Source organism: Anser anser (assembly GCF_964211835.1).
Source record: "Anser anser genome assembly, chromosome: 4".
Taxonomy (NCBI): Eukaryota; Metazoa; Chordata; class Aves; order Anseriformes; family Anatidae; genus Anser; species Anser anser.
The window spans coordinates 40846161-40870905 of record NC_139724.1 but is presented as its reverse complement, the minus strand read 5'-3'; the positions used below and the strand labels follow the sequence as shown (position 1 = coordinate 40870905).

General features: G+C 36.4%; 1 protein-coding gene across 1 annotated transcript in view; it reads right to left on the bottom strand.

Moving 5' to 3' along the window:
* Positions 1–24745, bottom strand: part of LOC310898856 (uncharacterized protein) — a 301549-nt gene that overhangs the window by 120481 nt on the left and 156323 nt on the right. The window lies entirely within an intron of this gene.

Here is a 24745-nt window from a genome sequence, read left to right as displayed (position 1 = left end):
CTCACACACCAGAAACTGGTCATGATGAATTAAGAGGTGGTAGTGATTTGTTAGGCAGAAGTTAATCTGGGCAGATATAGTCAGATAGTAAAATGCACAATTCTAAGTGAGGCTAATTAACAGTAGAATCTGCAACTCATGCAGATTATGTGGGCTAGAGAAATATATCTTGTATTTACAGCCAGTAATTCACTGCTGGTCTAAACTCATGTGTCTAATCAAAGGCTTACCACAGTTGCAACAATACTAATGCTTATTGTCAAAATTATCAAATTATTATATAAAAGACTATTAATAGCACATTTACATCTGTTATCCGTGTTCCCTGAGTATCTGCCCTGTTTCACTGCTGTTGTGCTCCCCACTCATGCCCCTCTGGGTCCTAAGGTCAGCAAGGACAATTGTCTGCAGGAAGAAGAGGTAGGGGATCTGGGATCAAAGTCAGCATCATCCTGCCTTCTTTACCAGGAGGAGTATCATGCTAGCAGTGGGTTTCTGCCTCTTCCCCACTCCAAGGTCTCCATGGCTTTCGTTTTGTTCAATTCTAGCACATGCCGTACCTTGATCATCACTAATTCACAACCCCATATCATATTCTAATATACTATGATTTAGATGGTAGGTATTGAATATTCTAGACGTTTGCCCTTTCTTTTGTTTGGCCATGAAACTGGTTTTATCTGATTTCCAGTGCTGCATTCCATTGCAACGTTCGCATTTTGTTTATAACCTCTGCTGTCACCCACAAGATGTATTTTAAAGGCCTTTGTTACCACCCTTCCCCTGTTCTCTTCCACTCCATGTTATTATCATGGGGTCAGAGATAGTTCACACTACACAGAATAACCAATTATTATTGCTGTTACTTACAGAGATACATCAAAATTATTGTAACACTATACTACACAACTGCATGGAGCTAACCTGAGCTAGGACAAGTTAGGTGATATTCAACTTCTCAAGAGGTAAATGAGCTAAAACAGAACTCCAGGCAAGCCCAAAGAAGGGCAACCAAAGCAAGCCTAGGAGGGCAAAGCTCCAGGGCCTTGCCAAGTCCATAGGCTCTTTCCAGTAATGGTAATAACAACTTTACTGCATTGCTGACCAATATTGAAGTGAATTGTTCAAAACTTACTTTTGAAGCTCAAATAATGTTAAAGTGAGAATTCATTCAGGAAGGGAAAGGCTGTTGCTCTGTAGGTAGCAAGTCTAGACAGCTATAATGGTCTCTTTCTGGATTTATAATCTACAAACATAAATTTAGCATGTCCTGTGTCTTGAAGGGCTAATTCCTCCTCGAAATTTGTATTTGCATGCAAAACACAAAGCTGGTAGAACAAAATAGACTTAATTGTTTCTTTTGTAATATTTTGCTTTTGGATTGTAGGCACTGCTTGAGTTATCACAAGACCCATCAACTGTGGCAGCAGTATAATTGTCACACAGACAAACTTTGCATGCACACTTCTAGCTTCAAACAGGGAAAAAGAACAAGCTTTTAAATATTGTAACATAGCTGGCTTTGTAAGCACAAAACTTTTTTTTTTTTTTTTTTTTTTTTTTTACCCCCCCCGTGGCCAGTGATCTTTAAAGACCTGGAACAAAAGGTGATATGATTTTCAGATCATCAGATCACACCTAAAGTTCAAACCAAGTTCAGCCAGATGGAAAAAGCAGTTTTTGGGTCAGTAACTTTTAGCAGAAAGATAACTTTTCTTGCACTTATGGTTCTTTTTACTGCATTTTATTTCTTTACTTATTCTACACCTGTTCCCCTCCATATTGGCTACTACTTTGCAGCCTGCCCTTTAGCTGATAGGTGATACCATCTGGGACTTCATAAAGCAGTTTTGGACCAGGTGGCCTTGCAGAAGTAATTCAGTGCCAGAACAGAGCTCCTTTTCAGATGTGCTCATCTCATATTTGCTGTTGGATGACCAACCAATCCCTTCTAAACATAGGTATGCCCTACGCATACCGTACGCTACATGAGGCTTTTTCATAAGCCAGAAAGTTTGGTTTTCTTTATTAACACAAAAGAAAGTGCTGTGCTTAAAGTTAGTGTTGTGCGTTAGATAAACAAAGCTGTTACCTTTTAGCACCGAACTTGAGAGAAGAGGCAGTGCAATAGTGCACATTAGGTCTACACGAACGCATTATGATACTGTAATATTTACAACAGTTGAATTAACATGTGACCATCTGCTTTTGTGTTTTAAGCTTCATAGAAAGGGGTATTTTATTGATGCATTTTGACAATCTTTAAGAAAATAATTGATTTAAGAAAGTAATTGAAATGAGATATTTAAGTAGCAAACAACTTTGTAGTAGCCATTTTGGAAACTGATTCCCAAGTAGCTGGAGTTTTTAATGTGGGCAATTTTCTGCTTTCCTAGGCTCAACAGCTCACTGCTGATGCAGAAAATCTAGTGAAATACCTTTTTTGAAATGCTGTATTAAAAGGGGGCTAAAACAGCAACAGTACTAACCCATCTGTGATGTACATTAAAAGTTCATCAAGACAAGTTTCTTAAGAATGAACAAAGATAAACTAATTACTTCATTAACGTACACTTTGTGCTATTTACACAGCTCCAAAAGCATCTTTAACACCACATCTTAATAATATTCCATCAGTTATTAGACCCCTGCAGCACCCCAGGAGGGACAAGTTTCTCAGATAACTTTGTCTCATGCAGTTTCCTGCATGGCAGCAACTTCCCCAGCAGGAGTCCTTTTCAGAATCTCTCATGTCAGGATTCTTTCTTTCCCTTTGATGACATGCCTCAGCCATGTCAAACACCGTTACTTCAGGGCCCTCCTAGCTGCAGAAGTATCAAGCACTGTGTCTTCACCCTACAACTACAGAAGTTACACCAGTCCCTCAGTGTGTCAAACATGTTTATTATTTTTACCTTTCAGTGACTTTTAGTTCCACAGAGTGCTTGCTAAAAATCTTCCTTTGGTTTACCAACTGCTCCTGCTGTTACATATATTAGCCTTAATAAAATCCATTAGTTATGCACAGTGCTTTCTTCATTAACGAAATACAATAATGTTAATGTTTCTGGTCTAATGTGCGGCCAAGCAGTTGTCAGGATTCTTTTCAGATTGCTATAAAATTAAATGCACATAACATGAAAGGGGTTAACAAGTTATTAATACCTAGTAAATGTGAAATTAAATTTTAAAAATGCATTCACGAAGATTTTTAGCAGATTTAACCACTGATGCAATAGATTTTTTATGTTATTTCTCCTTAAAATACAGTGAAAAAAATGTATTAGAAGTTTTTGGTTTCTGTTATGTCAATGATTTAAGGTGAAATCTTTCTTATCCTTGCTTGAGCCAGATGCACTCAATAATGTAAACACAAAAGCAAATATTGTGGCAGGTTGAAAAATAAACATGGCTTAACTCTTCCCATGCTTTGCCCTGGGGAAGGAATTTACACCAGAGCACAAAGGATTCAAAACATTGTTACTAGAGAAACTGAGTGAATAATTCTTATTCACCGATGGTTTTATTCTTGTACATTTATATAATGTGGACACACAGAAAGAACATTAGCCACTAAAAAAGCACAGTCAACAATTCTGTGAAGATAAACTGCTGACAAACTGGAATCTGGCATTTGCTCTTCTTCAAACCCAGCCTAGCCACAAGCTCATACACATATATGAAAGATTTTTCACATCCAGAGTAGTTTGTTGTTAGAAACCATAGGGGGGAGGGGGAAATGAAAATCAATTACTGCATTTGTAATATGCCTTGTTAAGTGCTTGGTAATCTCTCTTCCCTACTCCAAGAACCCCGATTTTTTTGAAAAGAAAAAAAAAAAAGTAGACAGCACTGCAGTTTCACAGGAGAAATGGTCACTGGTGAAATGAAGGGGACCTTCAGAGTCCTACCTTCAGGGGACATACAGAGTACAGTAGACAGGAAGGAAGAAGGAGTAGGTTTATGCAGCAGAGGGTTTACTGAATGCCTAGTGATATATATGACATGATTTAAGATAAATTACTGAGAATGTATCTTCATGTGCCACTGAAAACATCACGTTCTTCCTCCATTTCACAGTAAAGAAAATGGTAGGGTCAAAAACTCAACTGCTGACATTCATAAAGATACGCATCCTTTGAAGGCCAAGTGGTCCATTTTCACATTTTGAAGACCTCTACTAAGCAGATGAGAGTGTTCAGAACTGATCACCGTGTACTCAGCAGTCCTGTGAATATCTCCTCATACAACATTTTTAGTTTTCACCAAAATATAAAGTACATTAGCAGCTATTGGTAGCATTCATGCTTCCTTCCTCGTATCTCACATAGTGTGCAAGTATATACTTCCTTCAGATGCTGTTTTCCTTTGGAACACAGCCTGAATTCTATGTAAATGCTTCCTCAAACCACTGCACGTGATGTACGGAAGTAGGTAACATGCTCTTTTGGGTATATTTCTTTAACTGCCTTTTGCTGATGGGGGATGAAACCTATTCTTCCCTTATTCACTCTTAAGAATATCTTTCACCTTACCGTTCACTTCTCAGAACGATTCAGTTTTCCTGTTTAGTCTTACTTATAACACCAAACTAACTAAGCATGAAGCTAAATGTTGCCAATGCCCTTGCTGACAGTGATAGTCCTGATTTGGGTTTCATAATATACCCCTGCACGTGCGCTGACAATATAAATCCTGCAAATAAATAAGAAGTTTGGCACTTCCAAGGGACAAAACTTGTTGCCAAAGCTTTCACTACTGACGTTAGAATCTTTTTACCTCTAGCTGGTACCAAAGCTCTGTCCAGACTTCCGTTTACTTACAAGATACATTCACAGAAATGCTGTTCTCTTTATCAAAGTGACTCTTCAGTGCCACAGAATACTAATATTTCTACAGAAGCGATTATGTTTTTGGCTTAGTGGAAACCTAGGTGCAATGCTGATTCCAGTTCCATTTAACTGTGTTTGACAGCAACTACGCCCAAGGATGAATCAAGGTTGACATATTTAGAACAAAATAGTGGAGCACTTGACTAAGCCAATAAATGGTTCCAGCTGGGACTTGTCCCGTGGTTGGCGATGAGGAAACTGGGGGTAGTTTCTGTGGCAGATAACTTTAGCTAAGGATATTTTGCATTTACCAGAAACAAAAGATATTCCAATTATTTTTCTAAATGCAGGTTTGTTTTTTCATTTGCATCATTTTTGTTGTATTCCTGTGTTAGATATTCCTTGGGTATTTGTTGCATTCCTGCTTGTATTTATTGCTATTTTCAGCCTCAGCATGAATCTGACTGGGAGTTTCAATTGTTAGGAGCAAAATCGACCAGGATCTAAAGTTCAACTGAAGGCATTTGTGGGATGTATTTGGGACAGACTGATGAAGAGTACAGAAAACATTGGTCACTCAGTCAAAACGTAATAAATAGTGAGGGTAGTTCTGTAGTCAATGTTGCTTATTTTTTTTCTCTCTAGTATCAGAAAGACCATAAAAACTGTGAAAACACAGCAATCTACAGTTTTAACTTATTCCTCTTTTTTTTTTTTTTTTTTGCGTTTGTGATGGCAACATATTTTCAAAGATAAAAAATTTATTGCAGTCAATGGAGTTAGGTTTATTTTCACCAATGGTGAATATAAAGTCTTTTTATTAACTGATACATTTTCACAAGAGATTGAGGACAGCTTTTTTTCAGTAAAAAAATTTGGAAATTTAGGTGCACATTCATCTTATGCATGGAATTGTAAGTAGCCTTTAAACATCCAACCACCAGCAGGCTGGCATCTTTTCGAAATTAATGAAAACTGTGATAAGTATAACCTGTAAATATTTAATCTGGATTCTAGTACATGGTGTTCTGCTTATGTTCTTCCTTCTTACCAGAACCTATCTTTAACCTCACCACCACTAGCACAGTGCAACAGAGTTAATATTGAGAAGCCACATTCTGTTTCCATAATTGCATGTTAATAATTCTCCTATACTATATACACAGAAGTATAATTTAAGGCCTTCTAATAATTTTGTTATGTGTGGTATAGAACAAACAGAATAGGAATAGGTAGTTGCAACTAGTAGCCCAGATGGAGGGGGGGGTAGCCAAAACTTTCTGCATGGCAGTTATAACCACAGGCATCTCATCACTACCAAATGCTGATAAAATATTATTCCTCTGTCTTTGCTCTCTTTAGTTTTAACAGTGTACTAGCTTTTGAAAAACAGACACACTAGGTGTTTTGAGTTTTCTGTCCTGATTTTCTCATCTAGACTCTGTGCTGCATAATATGATTCATACAGTACCATATACATCATAGGATGTTCTGAAATACTATGATATTTTGTAGAACAAAAAAATATTACTGTTTTCGTTGTCTTCCTGTGCTGATTATGAAATCTGTATTCAGACAGGCGGTGTTTAGCACAAACATTTTCTTTCTCCTAATTCATACTAATCTGCATTCCACATGCAGTCTCACTACATATATCACCTAAATTCCTTATTTTTCCCCTGGCCCCCACAAGAGATTATTACTAATATTACTTTTATTATTGTCATTGTTGTCATTGTTCCATCCCTTCCCCACAGATTCCAAATGAAACACAGTGAGCAGAAAAATTGTATTTTCTAGATTTTGGTCTGCAGTAAAGAATAATGCAGCTTATCTAACATCATGCAGTTCATATTCACACCAGTGTTCAGCCAGATTATCTTCAGTGTTGTTTTGTCTTCCTCCATCTATATGCCCTGTGTCCCCCACCCCAATAAATTTAACAGCTCCTCAGCTTTGGCTTAAGCCTCAGTACCAGAACAAGTATAGTAATCAAAGAAGAAGGTGTTTTTGTTTTATGTTTCCCTGAAATATCCAAAGGCCACTGCCCTGTAATAGCTCTTTGAAAATCTGAGTAAGTGACATTGCAATGCAACAGCTACCACATCACCAGCTACAAGAGGACCAATTTCATCCTACATTTTCACATACCAGGATCTCACTGCCCAGACTTTTCCAGCAGTAAAATTGCAGAGCTGTTGGAGGAAATAAAAGTGCAGAAAACCCTTCACCCATTACACTCCAGCAAGGCCATTTAACCTAGTGCTGAATCTCACCATCACAGAGATGATAAGCTTTGCTATTGAGCATGTTTATGTGCAAAACATTGCAGAATGAAGCCTGGATGAAAACATAGTTTATGGTAGCAGTCTGTAAAGACATCTTGTTCTAAAGTCTCTGTGTTCCATGAATCTGGGACTATACGTGCACTGAGAGAAAAGACACAAGAGATACTTACACCAGTCACTGAAAAAAACTTTAAAAACACTGAACTGAATCCCACTAAAGTACCAATTGCTATTGATTCAAATGAAAGAACTGAGTAGGAAGCACACATTAGGGTTGGATTCTTCCTGATTCCTTTTTATTTTTTTCCCCCCTTTTCTCTTTATGAGCTCCACAACTACAACAGAGACTGGATCTTGGTTGCACTTTAACTACAAAATTTTCCAATTTGTGATACCAGGAGGAACAGAAAGTAAAGATGCCCCATCATTTTCTACCAACATGATTACTTTTGAGAGTATAGTCTCAATCTAGCTCAACCTTTCACTACTTCAAGAAAGAAATGAGAAAGCAAAGCTCCTGAAGAAGAAATATTTAGCTATTGTTACAGTAGAATGATAAAAACTGTCTTTTTCAGTTTGACAGTCTTTGTGTATGGGTATTATTTTACCAACCTATTTCCTAACACTTGCTGAGCATATGCAATACCATACAGATCTAGAGATTCCTAAAGTTGTGGGGGTTTAAGTAGGTGCAGAAGTCTGAAGAAAGTTGTCTTTCTTGAGATCAGAGCCAAATAAACTTTGATAGTAATAGCTTTAGTAAGATTTTGTTTGGGCTTGACCTGTTAAAGGACTTGATGGATTTTCTGAGGCCTCATCTAACATAGTTTCGATATACTTCTACCTACACAGAACTATGTACTACCAATTACAAATCCTAGGAAGTCTCATCTTCAAACAAGTCTAACTTGCCCTACAAAGCTAAAGTATTATCTCCATTAAACAAGCGTTCAACATCACAATACAATGTTTCTCCAATTAAATTGAAATGTGTTATATAGCGCATAATAATTTGAGGACTGAAAGTGTGAATACTTTTAAATGTGGCATATAAATTTCTAATAAAGGATACTTTTCAAACAGGATCTCCTGCTGAAAGAGTTCATTGTATCTAAAAAGTAGAAACCTGTCAATAATACCCATGTGTCCTATAAAATGTTTTCATTTCTTTCATGGTATGTTATGCTTCATCAGTTTCCTTAATCCTAGCTGCAGTTCACGTTGCCATGCTGAAACAGCTCACTGAGCAGTAATTTATCTCTTGACTGTGGCATAACAACCACAAATGCAGGTTATTCTGGGAGTGAGGATTTGCATTGCATAAACTGTATTTTTAAAATCATTTTCAAATGAGATTAATTCATGATAGGAAAATTATTCCTCTATTTTTGGATCTGGTTTCCAAACACTTGAGGCTGAGTCTTGAGTGTTTTGTTGGATATCAGGCAGAATCTTCATTTGAGGATTAGGGATTTCTGTAAAAACGAAATGATACCATGAGAGAAATGAGAAGATGTTTCCCCCATTTGCTTTAATACCTATTTAAAATTGGCATTGGAAAGATAATGACAGATTGCATTTTAGCTGAATTTTTCAGCTGTGCACTAGATGACTTGTATTTCTTTTCAATTAGGCTGACTGCTTTAGCGTGGTAGGAGATTACTTCTCCCGCATGCTGAAAAGATATTAACAATTAAAATGGGGGGGGGGGGGGGGGGGGGGGACAAGTATCAGAGGACTATAGCAGTTTTCTTTGCCAAATGACAAGGGTTTCTCTTTGTAAGTATCTTGTTTTAGTGTTTGCTATTAAGCAAGGATGGTATGCATTGAATAGATATAATTATTTTAAGACAGTATTTTATATAGATAGATATTTAAGACAAATGTAAATATTTACATAACAGTCATACTTAAATAGCTTGGCCTCATACATCAGAATGGAGTGAAGTTTTCTTCAGGCATAACGCTGTGTGAAATGTGCTTCTCGAGCTTTCAAGGCCCAGATACAGTAAACAACACTCTTGTTTACTCCTCCAAGAATGGAAGAAAATCAAGGGATGTGTGAGCGCCTCCCCCTGGTGCGGAAGAGGCTGGGGGTGTTGTGGGAGGGCACAGGTGCCCTCATGGCCCCAGCCACCTGCACCCTCCAAGGGGCAAACCTCACCCGATTTTCCATCGCTATGTTATAGCATTACTGATCTACTTCTGGTGGCTTTCTTACAAATTACTATTGATTTCATTAATGGAAATTAAACTCAGTAACAATAGCAAAACCCCACTTCAGACAGTCTGCAATTAACATAACTTTCCTCTCTAAACCACCCTCCTGAGAGGGCAGGCAAAGATATTGCAGAGGTCAGTGGGATCCTGTAACTTTTATGTTCTCTCAAAACAACTCCTTGCTTTTTATTACTAAAGTGTGTTTGAATTTAGATTGCAGAGACATTCTGTATTGTCAGTGCGTTTTAACAATCTCAGAGTATCTGTGAAACACTGTCTTACCTTCATCTACTCTGTTTCCTTCCTGCTGATTTTTCCGTACTAGCTTCATACTAATCCAAACCAATGTTCATTTATTAAATATCTCAGCAACCAGGCAAACGTGTAGCAATCATAATTGCCATTTCCATCACAACAGGCAGTGGCACAGTTGGCTCCAAATTATGCGCACTTTTATCCTACTCCACTCACCTAAGTCCCATTGTTATGATTTATATCAATTCATGCCTAGATTATGTCTATATGAGTTTAAAAAAAGAGGTATGGACAGATGCCTATACACAATGTATAACTAAGTATGAACTCCAAAGTTCATTTTGTTTTTGTATAAAGCTACCAAGTCCCATATACAAATATTTAATTTTTTTTAGCCATCTCAGAACCACTTAAAAACTTTTTGAAATAGACAGACTTTATCATGTTTCATCTTCTGAAGCTAACCCAGCTCAGCACTATTAACTTGCTACAGTACAATTACTCCTAGAGATTCTTCTGAATTATTGTGTAGTAAAAAAAAATTAACACCTTTTTTGATTATGCGTATTCAAAAACAATCTCTAGGATCCAGATCTTCAATTTCAGTAACTTTGCATAGTAAAAATGATCTTAGATACACACCAATTAACAATGTTTGAAAATGTAAACCTAGACTGAATTAACTTTAACATCTTTGGCAAATTCTTCATTCATGCGGTCCAAGATAGGCTGGTATAATTAGATCCAAGATCTAAGTACTGAAGTCCAAATGACAATGCAGAAAAAAAAAAAAAAGACTACTTATAGCATTTTAGCCTGTATAGCATCTTCAAAAATAATCAGGAACAAGAACCTTATGTTCTACAATTCTTTTTCTTTTGATAGACAAATTATACTGTAGGCAAAGATGACAGTAAAATAGAAATATGTTGATACCTATGCATGTACTCACACTTCCTTAGTCTTGCATCTGTAACCTACTCTTCAACCCTGATTTGTAACAGAGCGAACACTCATCAGAATTATGTCTGTCCTCATCTTTCACACAGAAAGGTTCTGGATCAAAATCCTCACGGTAAGTGAAGTTCTCTTCATTTATAGTTGTCTTAATCAATTTGAGCAGCCTCTACTTTATGTTGGTTTTTCTTTCATAAAACAAAACAAAAAAAAACACCCACGGTTTTCAGAAGACAGAGAGAATGGATACACACACTGCAGAGATGGAACAACTCGGACACAAAGCTACTCAATTCTCATTTGAAATCAAAACAGAACAAATAAAGCATTCTCTGAAAGTACTCTGGAACTCTATTTATGAAATAGGCTTAGAAACAAACTGCCCTATATGGTGGTTATTACAGCAATTACTATTAACCATCTGAACAGACAGACACACACTGTGATGAAAGCTGCAGTTTAAAAAGCAAGGTGAGGGTCAACATGTTCAAATCAGGTTTCAGTTTTTGTCTCGTTTGTCACTGAATTTAATGCTTTGAACTCACTAATGGTAATTAATAGCTATTAACCACTGTTCAAAGCAGTCATACATCTATACACAGATAAAATACTTGTTTTAACAATAAGTCTCCTGGCCACAGAAAGTATTTCATCCTTCTCCCAGTTCTTCCTCAACGTGTATGAACCCAGGTGCCCAGGGATCAGCATCTTGTGTGAGCCCATTATTAACTTCTCTGCTGAGGTGACCAGAGTTGCAAAACATTAAACTAAGAGTGCCAGCTGCAGTTATTTTTTATATACTGCAACCATGCAGGGAGCACTACAAATTCCTGGAAGAAGAAATATTGTCTACCCTTATTGGCTAGATGGCTTACTTCATTTTCTGACTCTTAAATATATTTCTAGCAGGTAGGATTGATTCTATAACGATAAAAAGTTCTGCATTTATGCACATGGAAGTGAATCAATATTAATATTTTTAAATTCCTAGAACAAGGAATAATCTTTTATGCATAATAAAGGAATGAACTTGCACTCAATTCTATTTATAGGATAAAAGTTATAATGGTGTAAATTCAAGAACTATATTAGGATCTGAAGCTTTGACAAATAGAGCATTGCTGTGCAGGAAGTCAGCAATCACCCACAAGTGAATTGTCAGGGACAGAAATTAATGGTGGACACAGATACACACCTAAGGCATATTTGGGGTTAGTTGGGTTTATAAATCATTACCAGATCTTTACCAATCCTTAGTCTTTCTTTGAAGCTTTTTGCATTTAAAAGATATTTACAGTGGGGATCAACTAATTTTAAGTGTCAAGTTCCTACCAACAGGCAATATTTTTGCTGCGCTAGGGCATGGGGCTGTAACAACAATCACCTCGGAAAATCCAAGCCACTAACTTGGATGCTAAACTTGGAATCAGTCTTAGGTTAGTCCTACAAATAATCCAATATCTACAACAAGGAAGAAAATAAAAATTACGTCCATATGAACGTGTGTGTGTGTGTGTATTTTTCCTTCATCTGAGAAGGAATCTGAGATGGCTCAGCCCCTAGATGTGTTTTTTTATTCCATAATAAAAATGCATGTAGATGTTGCTTGTAATTCCCTTCTATGTGCACCCATTCCATTTATGCACAGGTACTCATGGAGAGAGTGGGTTTATCTGCTTGCTCTAATGTTAGAAAGAGGACATTAGATTCAGATCACCCCTTAGCTTGCATTTACAAAGCTTGCTATATATTAGCTACAAAACAATATTTTTCAGTTCACTCTGGAATAAGAGCTGAAAAAGAATAAATATTCTTTGATGGAGAACTATGTAACATGCAGGCTTATTTCAGTTACTGTAGAGCGTTCATTACACTAGTGCACACACTAGATATTTTCTAAAAACTGTCAGAGTCACTCTCAGATGACTACAAGAGGTGTCTGTTAAGCTGTAAGAGATTTAAGACAACAATAAATATCTGAAGTAGATAATTCCTTGTGTGCCTAAAGTTATATGCATGCAAACATACACACACAGAGTAATTAAAGTTGAGAGGAACCTCTGGAGGTGATACAGCCTAATGCCCTCCCAGCTGACCAGCATCTGAAATAAATGTGAAACAAATCAAAAAGGAAGAGAAAAAGATCTTGTATGGAATGTTTCTGGAATAGTATAAAAGAAAGATAGACAGACAAGAAAGATTTCCTTGAAATGTGGCTCGTAGCATTGTTGCTCTCCATTTGAAAGTTACAGCCTTTCAAAATCACTCAGGTAAGACAACTGTTGGAAGTTTTTACTTGGAGAGTCTCTAAGAGAAACATCTTGTTACTATGCTAATGTGCCCAGTTGCTTTTTCTTAGGAATTGCCACAAATGAGTTCTTGCAGTTACACATCAGCAACGGTCACTAAAAACGCTAACTAAGGACTTCTGCAAAAATAAATAAATAAATAAATAACTTTACAGATGTTCCTAGAAGATAGGAAAAATGAATCATTTAGCTCCAAATTTATCATTTATCTGAAAATTTGTTTGTTTGCCTGGGTATTTTTGCCTTTATAGGATTGGTTGTTTTTGCATTGATCTTCTCAGGGCCATCAGATTATCAGTGGAGAGAAGTGTCCAACAGTTATCACCTACTTATCATCCAGCAGCAGTCATCAGTAGGGGTATAGTGACAGTGTATGCATGCAGTTTGCTTTACACATCTCTAACTGTGAATGACCTGAGACACCATGAACATACACCACGTATGGAAAAGGGAAACAGGAAAACATACTGAGGAAAAAAGCGAATTACTGAATCATCAAGCAATACTCTCATCAAATAATAGTACTTCCTAAACTTCACAGAAGCCTTTTTAATTCCTTACATTTCCAGCCTTTATGGCTTTATAAAATGAATTCACAGTTTATATAGTATACATCACGGCTCTTATTGCTTCAGTTTTCCACTTATGTTTGTAACAGCACTCACAGTGAAAAATAATAATCAAATGTAGAAAGTTACAAGAAAAGGACAAGAACGTTTTTATATGCAGTGGTTCCACTACTAAAAAATTATAGCCATAGTTTCAAGTTCTTCACCTACAGATCTAACAGCATGATCTTGGCCAGTACTAAATGCTGTTTGCTCCAAACTAACTAGAAATACTGCTGCAGGTGACAAACACCTGCTCTTCTCACCTGTGCTAAAGTCAACACTGCAGTGGCTATGAAAAATAGACCTCTATATTACTTTGAAGGTAAACCAAAACATTCTGATATCTTAGACAAAAAGAAAACATGAAAGCATTTGATAAGTGCATACAATCATTGTTCTCTCCTCAGAGCTTCAGAATTAGAATATGTGCAGACACATGCATTTACATATACAGAAGCACACACTTTTTTCAAGAAAGTCAAAGTTCAAAAGTCACCTCTAAAGACTGTTCTTATTGCAATACCCATTAAAAAAAGAAATTGTGATGCCACTGAAAACCTACTGAAAACACTGAAAAAAAATATTAATGCAACTTTTACTGCAGAAACCCAATTATGCTCCTTTGCTCACTAAATTTCTGTAGACCACACATTTCCTAATATACATAGATCACAGAAAATATGATGGGGGACTCTGTCAGCTAGTGCTGAAGTGCTGTAGGCTCATGCTGAAGTCCTTGAAACTTCATTTTATTGATGTGCCTTAATTGCATTAAGTCCTACCAAACACAGTCCATGTAGGCCTAAGGCCAAGTGCAGCCCATGCATTAATTTTCTAGGTAAGGACTTCAATATTAGGCCCTCATTCAGAATAAACTGCATGTCAAATCAGATAGCAATAGAATTTTAATTTTTTATTTTATTTTATTGAGAATAAAACCAAGGCAGTCTTGCAAAACTCTTATCTCGATCCAATCTTATTTCCCATTTATGCTAACAATATAGAACAGGTAGCTTGGAGCTCTTTATCTTTTCACTGATTGTATCATTTTGTATTCTGTAAGTACTTCATTGTCCTCAGTTATAAATGAACTGTAACAGAATTTTAATAAAATTTAGGAAACACTTTCTGATTCATGTTTGCTATTAAACACAAGTAAAATGAAATTTATTATTCCAGTTGGGATAATACATTTAATACTGATAATGATAGATCGCTTAAGATATTAACTTCTAATCAGATGTAACTGAAATACGTTTCAGCTTATAAACGTTTAAGTATTGTGTTAGGCTGTGCTCTGTTTCTTCACTGTACAACAGAAAATAAAATCAAACGACTAGATTTTCTGTACTGTAACATTTTGTTAAATTCATTCAACCAAGCAATTGCAAGTTCAAGAAATTGGTTATTTCCTATCAAAGAGTATATTAGCATAACATGTTGAGTAGCTTCTGCATGATACTGAAGAAAAGAGATTTCATTTTCACAAGCTGTATTTGTTGCAAGAACTTCCTTGTTTCCTTTGCATCTTACACAGGCTATTGAATCAGACTCCCTTAAACAAAAGATATCTGGAAATATTGGGTACATGCTCATTTACTGAGCATTATTCATTCTATATGCATGTTGTGTGTCTATATATTTCATACATGTTCAAGTTTGAAAATCACATAATACAGACTCCGTTTATTAATTTTATTCATATAGCCCAGGTAGATTTTTAATGAAATTGTTAATTAAATTTAATCAAGTTTCAATCCAATAAACCTTTATTCTAATCCTTTTCTCTGAATGTTGTTTGAAGTACTGCAAGTTTACTCCTGATTTTTGAACATACTCTCATTGTCTAACTTATGCCTTGGAGGGGTAATTTGCAGATGAGTTATTTGACATGGACTGGGAGAAAGCCATTTCCTCTTTTTCTTTGCTCAGCTGCTCTAGGCAGTGAGAATAAAGGGACACTATAAACCATTTTACCTTCCTTAAAATCCACAGAGAACAATAGATACGGCTCCTTTGGGTAGACTCCAATCCCTCAGTCCCCTATTTAAGTGATATTTTTACACTGAAGCTCAAATGTTTCAAGTAAAAATATGTGTGGTTTTTTTTCAGCACCAAAACTTAGTCACCTTTCTTGTTTCCCAAAGACTGCATGTAACAACTCAAATGAGAAGACCAAAATTCAAAGTATGAACCAAATTCAGTTGGGTAAGATTGCCAGGGGAAAATGGGCACATTTAGAAATCTGATCTACAACAAAGTAGTTTTTCTTAGTGACTGATCATAGTGCTCTACTAGGTACAATAAGATGTAGTATTTTAGATTTACCATTGAGAAACCCAAGAATTTGCCAAGCCTAAGTATTCACGTTTTCTCTTTGCTAATGTCATAATTGACTGTTATTAAATGTTTATATACTGTAAAATTACATCAAAACAAAAGCCACCTTTAAAATTTGTCCCTTTTTGCATGGTGAATCATCTCAAACAACTACCTGTTGTGGAAGCTGGAGCCTTTTCTCAACACTTGTTTTTGTTAAAGACCTTATACTCTTATTGCTAGGGGTGAAAGATGCATGCTAGCAACATCATGCAAGCTACTTAAGTGCTGAGATTTTTTTTTGTTGTTTTGTTTTTTTGTTTGTTTTGGGAGGGGTGTTTTGGGGTGTGCATGTTTGTTTGTTTCCTGGAGTTTTCAGGGAAATATAACCTAATATTTATCAGAATGAAATGGACAGCCTCTCACGTAAAGCCTGAACCAGGACAACAGGTAATTTGCTTTAAGATAGTTATAACCCTTGAAACCAGCTCGATATAAGAAAAAGCTAAGATGTTAAATATAACTGTCTCTCTAGCCACTTGTGAATTTATCTCTTGGGATTGTATCTAGTCCTGTGGATTAAAATCAGGTACAACAAAAATGGTTATATCAATTCCACACTGTTCTACACTAGGAAACAATAACTTCATATATTGTATGAGTCCATTTAGAGTGACTTAAACTTTAAAATAACATCTTTCTACCTGATGTGATGCAAAATCCTGGAAATTTCTGAAATAGGCTTAGGTACTAGTGAAAATGCCAAGCTCTATCCTTTCCATAAGGTAATGTGAAATCTGGGCACTGAAAAAAAAAGCAAGTCAAGACATTAACTCTTTCACCCATATTACCCTTGTACTTTTTCAGTGTGTTCCTTAACAGATCTGAAATGTATTTTCCAATGTATTTGCTTTGCTGGAGCTGTACTTTATAAAAACCCAAACATGTTAAAGAATGTTGATTTTTAAATTAGGTTTATAGTAATATTTAATCTTTCAGAGAACTGATCCTTCCCAGACTGCAACAAATCCACTCACAAATTAATAAAGAATGTAAAATATATCTCCTCCCATTTAAATGGCATTATGATTCCCAGTGTACCATCTGATGGACTCAGAGATAAATATTTCAGGCTGTCACCTTGCACAGCCCTGAGAGAGACTCACAGGTTTATTTGGTTGCACAAGCTTGTACAGAGAGGGTGAAATAAAGCAACCATTTAGTTTCACATAGATTAAAACCCTGGGCAACTGAGTTTTAAGGGGAAAAAGAAAAAAAGATAAATTGCTCTTACAAGCCACTACCTCTTGCAAAACCAATGGGGACAGAGAGAGTTGGCAAACTGCATTGTTAGCAGCTCCCAGTCCTGTGAGAAGCCCAGGCTTAACTGTAAAAATAAAGGTTAGTAGTCTCAGTGATTGAACTTTTTTTTTTTTTCCTTCAGAGAAAGAGTGTCTAAGGACCCAAGAATCTCCAGCCTCCTAGGTCTCATTACAAGATGCTCTTTTTCATATTTCCTCTCTTCAGTCTAAAACCTCCTCAGCTAACACACAATCCCTCCACCAGCAGGGTCTCAGTGAGGAAGACCTAAGCATGAGCACCCTCAATGCCATCCAGCAGCATGTTCAGGCATTGCAATGAAGAGGATGAGAACATCCTCACCAAGCAAGGATTTAAGGGAAACAATGCAGAGCCAGGTCTACAGAGTTCCTGTTGTCCACAATGGTGCAGCTGCAAGCCACAAAACTGATTTGCAGAGTACTTCTCTGTGAAAACAAGCTTATAGATTAACACACTTTCTCCTGAGAGAACGCACTTCTCTCCAGCTGAAATCTCTTTTTTGCTGGGTCTCTAAAGAGCTCAGACTATTACCCAATGGAGTTATTTTCACTGTTGTTGGCCTTTACTATGCGAATTTGTATAAATATAAGCCCTGTCTGGCTGAAAGGGCAGTGGTAATAAAGTCTCCTAATCCAAGAGTAGAGGTGGAAGACTGTAGATGTAGTTCAATGTACCTTAGTCTGAGAATGCTTTTACCTACCTGCAAGTGAGAACATGTTAACATGACTGCCTTCAAAACTAATTGATATTACTTTTATATCCCCACTTTTTTGTTGAAAATAATGAGAAATCACTGAACAGTTAGTTAAAAAAATAATACATTAAAACGTTTTTCTGTATGAAGTTGATTGTTTTTAGAATGCCTACCTAAAATTGTTAATGTAAATTATGAACTAGGTATTGGTTTAAAGCAGGCTTTGTTTAATGTGTTTTAATAGAAAATAATCAGTGCAGTATATACAGTACATTTCCATTAGAGCGCTGCAGCATAAAAATATTTTATAGTATATCATAAAGTTTTGTGTTTACAATACATTTCCATTAAAGAGATCTGTTATAGAAGCTGTTTTTAAAATCAAACAGTAAACAGTTTTCAGTATAGAATGTGTTTCCATTAACAGTCTCTGCATAATGAAAGCATATTTAGAAAAAAATCTAGTGATTGTTTTGCATAAAAGCTGCATTAGCATGGAAAATTTCAGCAAAAATTATAATCTTTTGACTACATTTACTTACTGCATTCCTGTCAGAAGCACATACTACAGTGGTGGTAGGTGAATTGCTGGTTTAGATAAGTGAAATATAATTCATAATTGCTATAAATGCATTATTTTATTTTCTTTCAGAAGTCTTTCTGACAGTGCAGATTCTGGATTTGAGTACGGTGTGCATCAAAACAACACCCAAAGGCTCAAGTCAGACGAGGGCAAGGCAGTACACCAACACAAAGAAGAAAGCTTCTTCCCTGACGGTTGGACCATTTTTAAGTTTAAAAGGGAGGGGGGTGGAGATAAAAGAAAGAGTAAATGGAGTCTCAGAGGTGATGTGCCTTGCTTAAGACCATAATCACATCCTTACCACAACAGGAAAGAGTAGCCAGACCTCCACAGTACCACAGCAGGCCTGGAGAGCCCCTTAGGATAGCTTAGGAAGCTTAGAGTTTCTGATCAATTAATTTCTTTATTCTGCGTGAAGCATTTGAGATGGCAATCATCACATTCTCTGTTTTTTACCAGTACTGGCGATGGTCAGTAGTCTTCTGCTTTTTTAGGGATGCGCTCACAAAAATCACAGATTTATTATACTCAGCCAGTAGGGACTGCCATCAAATGGATTTAAGTTTATTTAGACTCATACAGATCACTCACATGCAAACATTTTAATGATGTGCATATCTAATTGCATATATAACTGCACTTCTTTTTTTCCTTATAAACAAATGCTAGGATATGGGGCTTTTCTGTTCAAGGTTCTTGCTCTCAAGACTTACCACAACAGTCTTCTCTGAAACATTCATGATTTCAAATCAAATATATTGCTAGAGGTAGCTATTTTATGGATAGCTTTATGAGGGTTCTCCCATCCCACTCTACAAGAGCATAAGACAAAGATGTATTTTAACTTCACAAGATCCAGAAATTGATTCAGAGCTCATTTACACGTTTTTAAATAAATTTAAAAAGAATCATTTAAGTCATCTTGCTATAATGAGTATGATAAACCATCAGGAATTAATGCAAAAAGTTAATACTTACACCAAGAATGTGAGAAATATTTTTCCAATTTGCATTTTGTTACTGCTTTATGATATTTACACTCTAAGGAGTGTATATTGCATGTAGTATTAATACCTTTAAATCAATTTAATGTTCAGTGCAACTATGTTAATGTAATATTATGGTTAAGGAATTTAAATATATAAATGCCAAGAAATTCTAAAGCTGTTTCCCACAACAGCCATAACTCAGTTGCATATAAATCTTAATATAACAGGAGTATTAAAAACGTGAAAATTAATTCATTAAAGTAGGCTTTTTGGAAGATACAACATCTCTTCACTGATTGTTTCAATGACTAATAAAGCATTTTGCTCTCAGTAGCCACTCAGAGCCAAACAATCTCCAACAGTCTTGTATTACTTCTGCAGCAGCACATCATCTGCTCAACAGAACCCTTCTGACTGTTCATTTGTGAGCGAAAGCAAAATTATTCTGGTTAGTGCCAAGGTAGCATACTTCTCATTGCAATCTCTTTCAATTAATAAACACCCCTCACTAAAAACTGCCCCTTCCTTTTGCTCAACTTCTTTTGGTCTCCTCCACAGTCATTGCCTCCTCCTGTCCAGAGGAATAAAAACTTGCAGTCTAGGAAAGTCCTCAGCTATTTCAGCAGCTGGACTCTGGGTTGTACCAGCAGTTCTGCCACCACTACCATAGCTAGAGTTGACCAGGTTGTGGGGACAACATCATAACTATTCTCAGAGATGGACATGGGACAAACAGTAATGCTTAAAGGTACAGCTTAATCAGCCGTACCCTTTGGCTATCAGTACCCACATCTGTCTCCCTGTTTGCCCACTGTTTTTGCCTAGTATTTGTTTAGCTAGGGCAGGCATAACACTTTGCTGCAGCGTCCTCTTTTTCTATTTGGCAACTAGGATGAAAGAGCCTCCTCCTGACCAAAGATTGAGCAGAACGAGCCATAATCAGCAAAGAGGATGATAATATGAAATCCACCAACCCTAAAGGCCCATTCCTCCTCCATTTCAAAATTCATTTGCAGACAATGCTGAAAGTCAGACCAAGGAGTGCAACACAAAGATAATTTCACCAACACAGCGTAGATCATCATTGGCCCGTGTCTGTCAGCATCATATACACTTCAAAAAGTTACCAGTTCTGTAACCTTTAACATCCACACTTGTCAATTTAATATGTTGTCACTATCCCAAATAATTAATAATATCATAAATAATAATGGAGCACATTCCTGGAAATAAGGACAAAACATAGAGCTGGTACATGATTTAAGAAATGCTAAGTAGCCACCCCTCACCCTTTGCAGTGCAGTAGCTTCTGTAGTAGCTTTTTATTGATCAAGTGCACTCCCAGGAATAATGTTATGAAAGGAGTTCTGAGGAAAGAAAGACTTTACAAGACCTATAAATATAACATGTGGAAGTACACACTACACCTATCAAACTCTGGCTGTTGCTCTTGAGAGCTCATGGGAAGCATTTAGAGTAGGTTACGAAGGCTTTCATATTTCCGAATTGGTAAGGAAAATGATGTCCTGTTATTAAAGACTTCTTCCAGCTTTAACTATGAATCTGACATAAGTGTCAAGAGGAAGCAGAATGGTAGGAACTTATTATAATGAAATATTTGATAGGTTCACTGGAGCTATGTAAAAGGAAAAAAGTCCAAAAAAAAAAAGTGAAGCTTCTTATTAAGATCTAGCTAAAATATAAGCCAGAGGACAGAGTAATACGTAGCAGATTTTTTTTTATATCACCACAAAAGTAACAATTTAGAAGCAAATTGCATACTGTGAAGTAAAGATAAAGAAATGCCAGTTAAATACCTGTTATTTAATTAGGTTTATACTCGTAAGCAGTTATGCATAAATTAATATAGGAAATACTGCGTGCTTGCAAAACAGGAAAAACAACCTACACATTTTAAATCCTATGACAATACAATTGGTTGCCATATTCACAATCCTGTAGAGTTAGTACTAGTAAGATAATTAACAGACAGTAGACATTTCTTCTATAGGAAATTACCCCCTTTAACAAAAATTTCAGACATTGTTAATGGCTCTATACCATCTATTTAGCATGTACATTCACAAATACTATAATTTGTATAATCAACATCACTTGTAGCATGTCTCTTTCCACTTAAATCATTCTTAAGAGTATAATAAACACCCAAAATACAATTTTTAACTACTTTTGGGATATGTTTGAAATAAAGTGGAGATGCAATACACACTAAACCACTCACAAACTCATGTTTTAGAAAGCCAGTTATTCATCTTATTAACAGCAAATGTCATCTTGAATTAAAAAGAAGCCATTCATATATAAATGTGATACCTCTAAGGCCAAAATATTTGCCTGCACAGGAACTTACCAAAAGACCTTGTCTCCTTCCCCTTACCATTAGCTAAAAGCTCCAGTTTAAGGCAAAAAATGTTCCAAAATCACAAACAGTAATTGATCATCTGTGCAAAACAGGCAGCAGATCATACCTGAAAGCATGTGATGTAGTAAAAGAGGGATATAGAAGGAAATCTTAACTTTCAAGCTGACAGGGGTTGACACAACCCTCGGGTTGCGTGCACCAGACAACTATGTGCAGTTTTTTGAATTGAAGCACACACACCCTGCCTCTTCCACAGTTGGGGCAAGTCAGAAACCCTCTGTTTTATCCCAAACCAGCCCATGACTGGCCTAAAATAAAAAATAATAAAAAAACACAACACTGTAGAAATAGTGGCATTAAGCGCATACTATAAGTTCTCTGAAATTGCAAATTCTAACTGTAGCTAAGGTCTCTGTGTGCCCAAATTAATGGTGAAAAAAATCAGTGGCAAACCTAAAACTATTGCTCAAGATAAAGAGTTCTATGATACATTCTTACCAGCAGGATTTCTAGAAGTGTTTTTTTGTGTACAGTCTTCCAACCCACAGAGCCCATCTCTGCTTGGATGGGAATGGCTCATCACACTTATCACTGACATTGATGAGTAGATAGATATATAGATATTGAAGCAAACCTCTGAAAATTTAAGTGCAGTACTGGGATAGTAGCCAGTAATTATCAGGGATAAGTAGTGTGATTGTTGTGATTCTTTACAGGCAAATCATATGGAGAGGACTTCCTTCTCAAATGGCTTCAGATTCCTCTTGTGTAAGTTGACCATTGGTGCCTGAAAGCTTTCCTGCTAACAAAGGGTTAATTTTTTGTTTATAGTTGTAATCCAGAATCTTCACTGTACCCATGCTTATCCTGCTCAAGGACGAGTCTCAGAGAGAATGTAAAGTTTGTAGCATAAGCATTTCTGATAGTTTATGTTGACTCTAAATTTTGTGAGTAATATCCCTCAAGTGGGATAAATGAACACACAACCAGCTTTAATGCTCCTACAAGCACTCAGCTCATGGGACTGTTCCCTAGATCAGCCACACTGAAAGCCAATTGATTCTATATATTTTAGTACACATCTGAAAATATCTTTGTTCATTAGCAATACTGCTGCTTCATGGGGTTATTACCGTACTTTCAAAAGACACTTCTTTACCTTGGAAAGATTTTAGACAAGGGGGAATTCCTTTTGGGAGGGTCAAGAATTAATTAGAGTTACTCTATGAATAGGAATTTTATACAACAAAACCCAGAAGAACTAAAGCTTAATGCCCCAGAAGCAGAAGGCACATGCCTGAACTATTATGGGAGTCTCTGTTGGCATAATTTCTAGGCAAAAACCTCAGCCATTAAAAGGGCCCTTTTTATGATTATCATATTAGAAACATACAGAGTGCTTATATTAATGTTTGAATGCTCATACTTAAATAATTAAACAAAGTTTCGCTCTTTTTGTACGTTAGCCACAAGTCAATTATTAAAATATTTAGATGGAACAGAAATAAAACATTGATTTACTCTTTCTTCATCTTATGAGTGTATGCAAATAAGCGTCTTAATCTTGTCTTTTATACCATTTTATGCATTATCATCAGATTTCTTTCCATTTTCACAGCTTTCTCTTGTTCCATGTGCAGATTCAGCAGTCTACTACAATTATTTCTCTATCCAAGGAGTGACGGATATATGATAGCCGTTTTTCTTTTGCTGCATATGATTGTGTCTACTGAGGATAAGTGTGTTAAAAGGCAAAACTCATCATGAATGTTATAATACAGCCTCTAGTCTTCAGAGTTCAGAAGATGATTTGCTTTCTTTATTCCTATTGGCTTTAAAAATGTCCAGAGGTGTTTATTCTTAGATATGTGAGAATAAGTTTTGGAACAAAAAAATCTATTTTTTTATTTAAATTATCTTAATATATTGGGAATCATCTTGTGGGGACAAGTCAATGGGACCAAAACTGGCCTGGAATGGGAATCACAGACACCAAAGAGTCTTAGCTACAGACATCCACAGAGGATCCCCATCCTACTGAAACACTCAAATCGAGACCCTTGCTGACAACTTTTTATTGTTTTATTTTAAAAATCAGTGTCTGTCCAGCACTCTACTACCCTGCAACTCCTCCACACCTGACGGCTTCTGCTTATGCAGACTGTAGCTCTGAAAATGACTTTATACCAAAAAGAAAATAGTCTGGTTTCCCCAGGAAAAAGATTGCAAATTTAAACTACTTGCAACTCATCAGTTTGACAAAATCCCTTATTTCTGTGTTCACATCCAGCTACATGAAGCCATTTGCTGCTGCAGGAAGCAGGGAAAAGCAGAGCTAGCACAGAAGGGGCAGGGGGGACACCATCAACATGCACCAACACACCACCCCATGAGCTAATGTTTTTTGGAAGCTGCTCCATTCTGCACTTCACTGCAGGAGGGACAGCATCTCCTGCGTGGCTCTGTGTCTGTTGTCTAATCACAAGGCCACTCACTTTCTCATGCATGTAAATTAATGAATTAATATGATTAAACAGACTGTAGTAACTGGGGATTCATATCGCTAATGAACACTTGTGAATTTATTTTTTTCCTATACAAAAGAGGGAGCACAAACAATAGATTGTTTTGGTCAGCCATGTTCAGATTATTACTCCCATAGACAAGCACAGTAGTGCTTTTGACCACAGAAAAGATTACAAGATTACAAACTAATATATTTAGTACAAGGTACACATAAAACAAAAGGCCCTATGAAATTTCTCATTATTTTCCTGAAATAGCAGGTCTAGTTGTCAAAGGCTAATTTATAATTTGTAAACCCCAAAAAAACCTTATGTTTAAGTATTTGGAATGTAACTCCACGCTATGTTGGTGAGGACTGAGATAGCTGCAAAACCAGTAAGATATGCTTGTACAACCAGACTCCTAGTACTGCTTATCCAGCTAACAGCTCTCATAGGC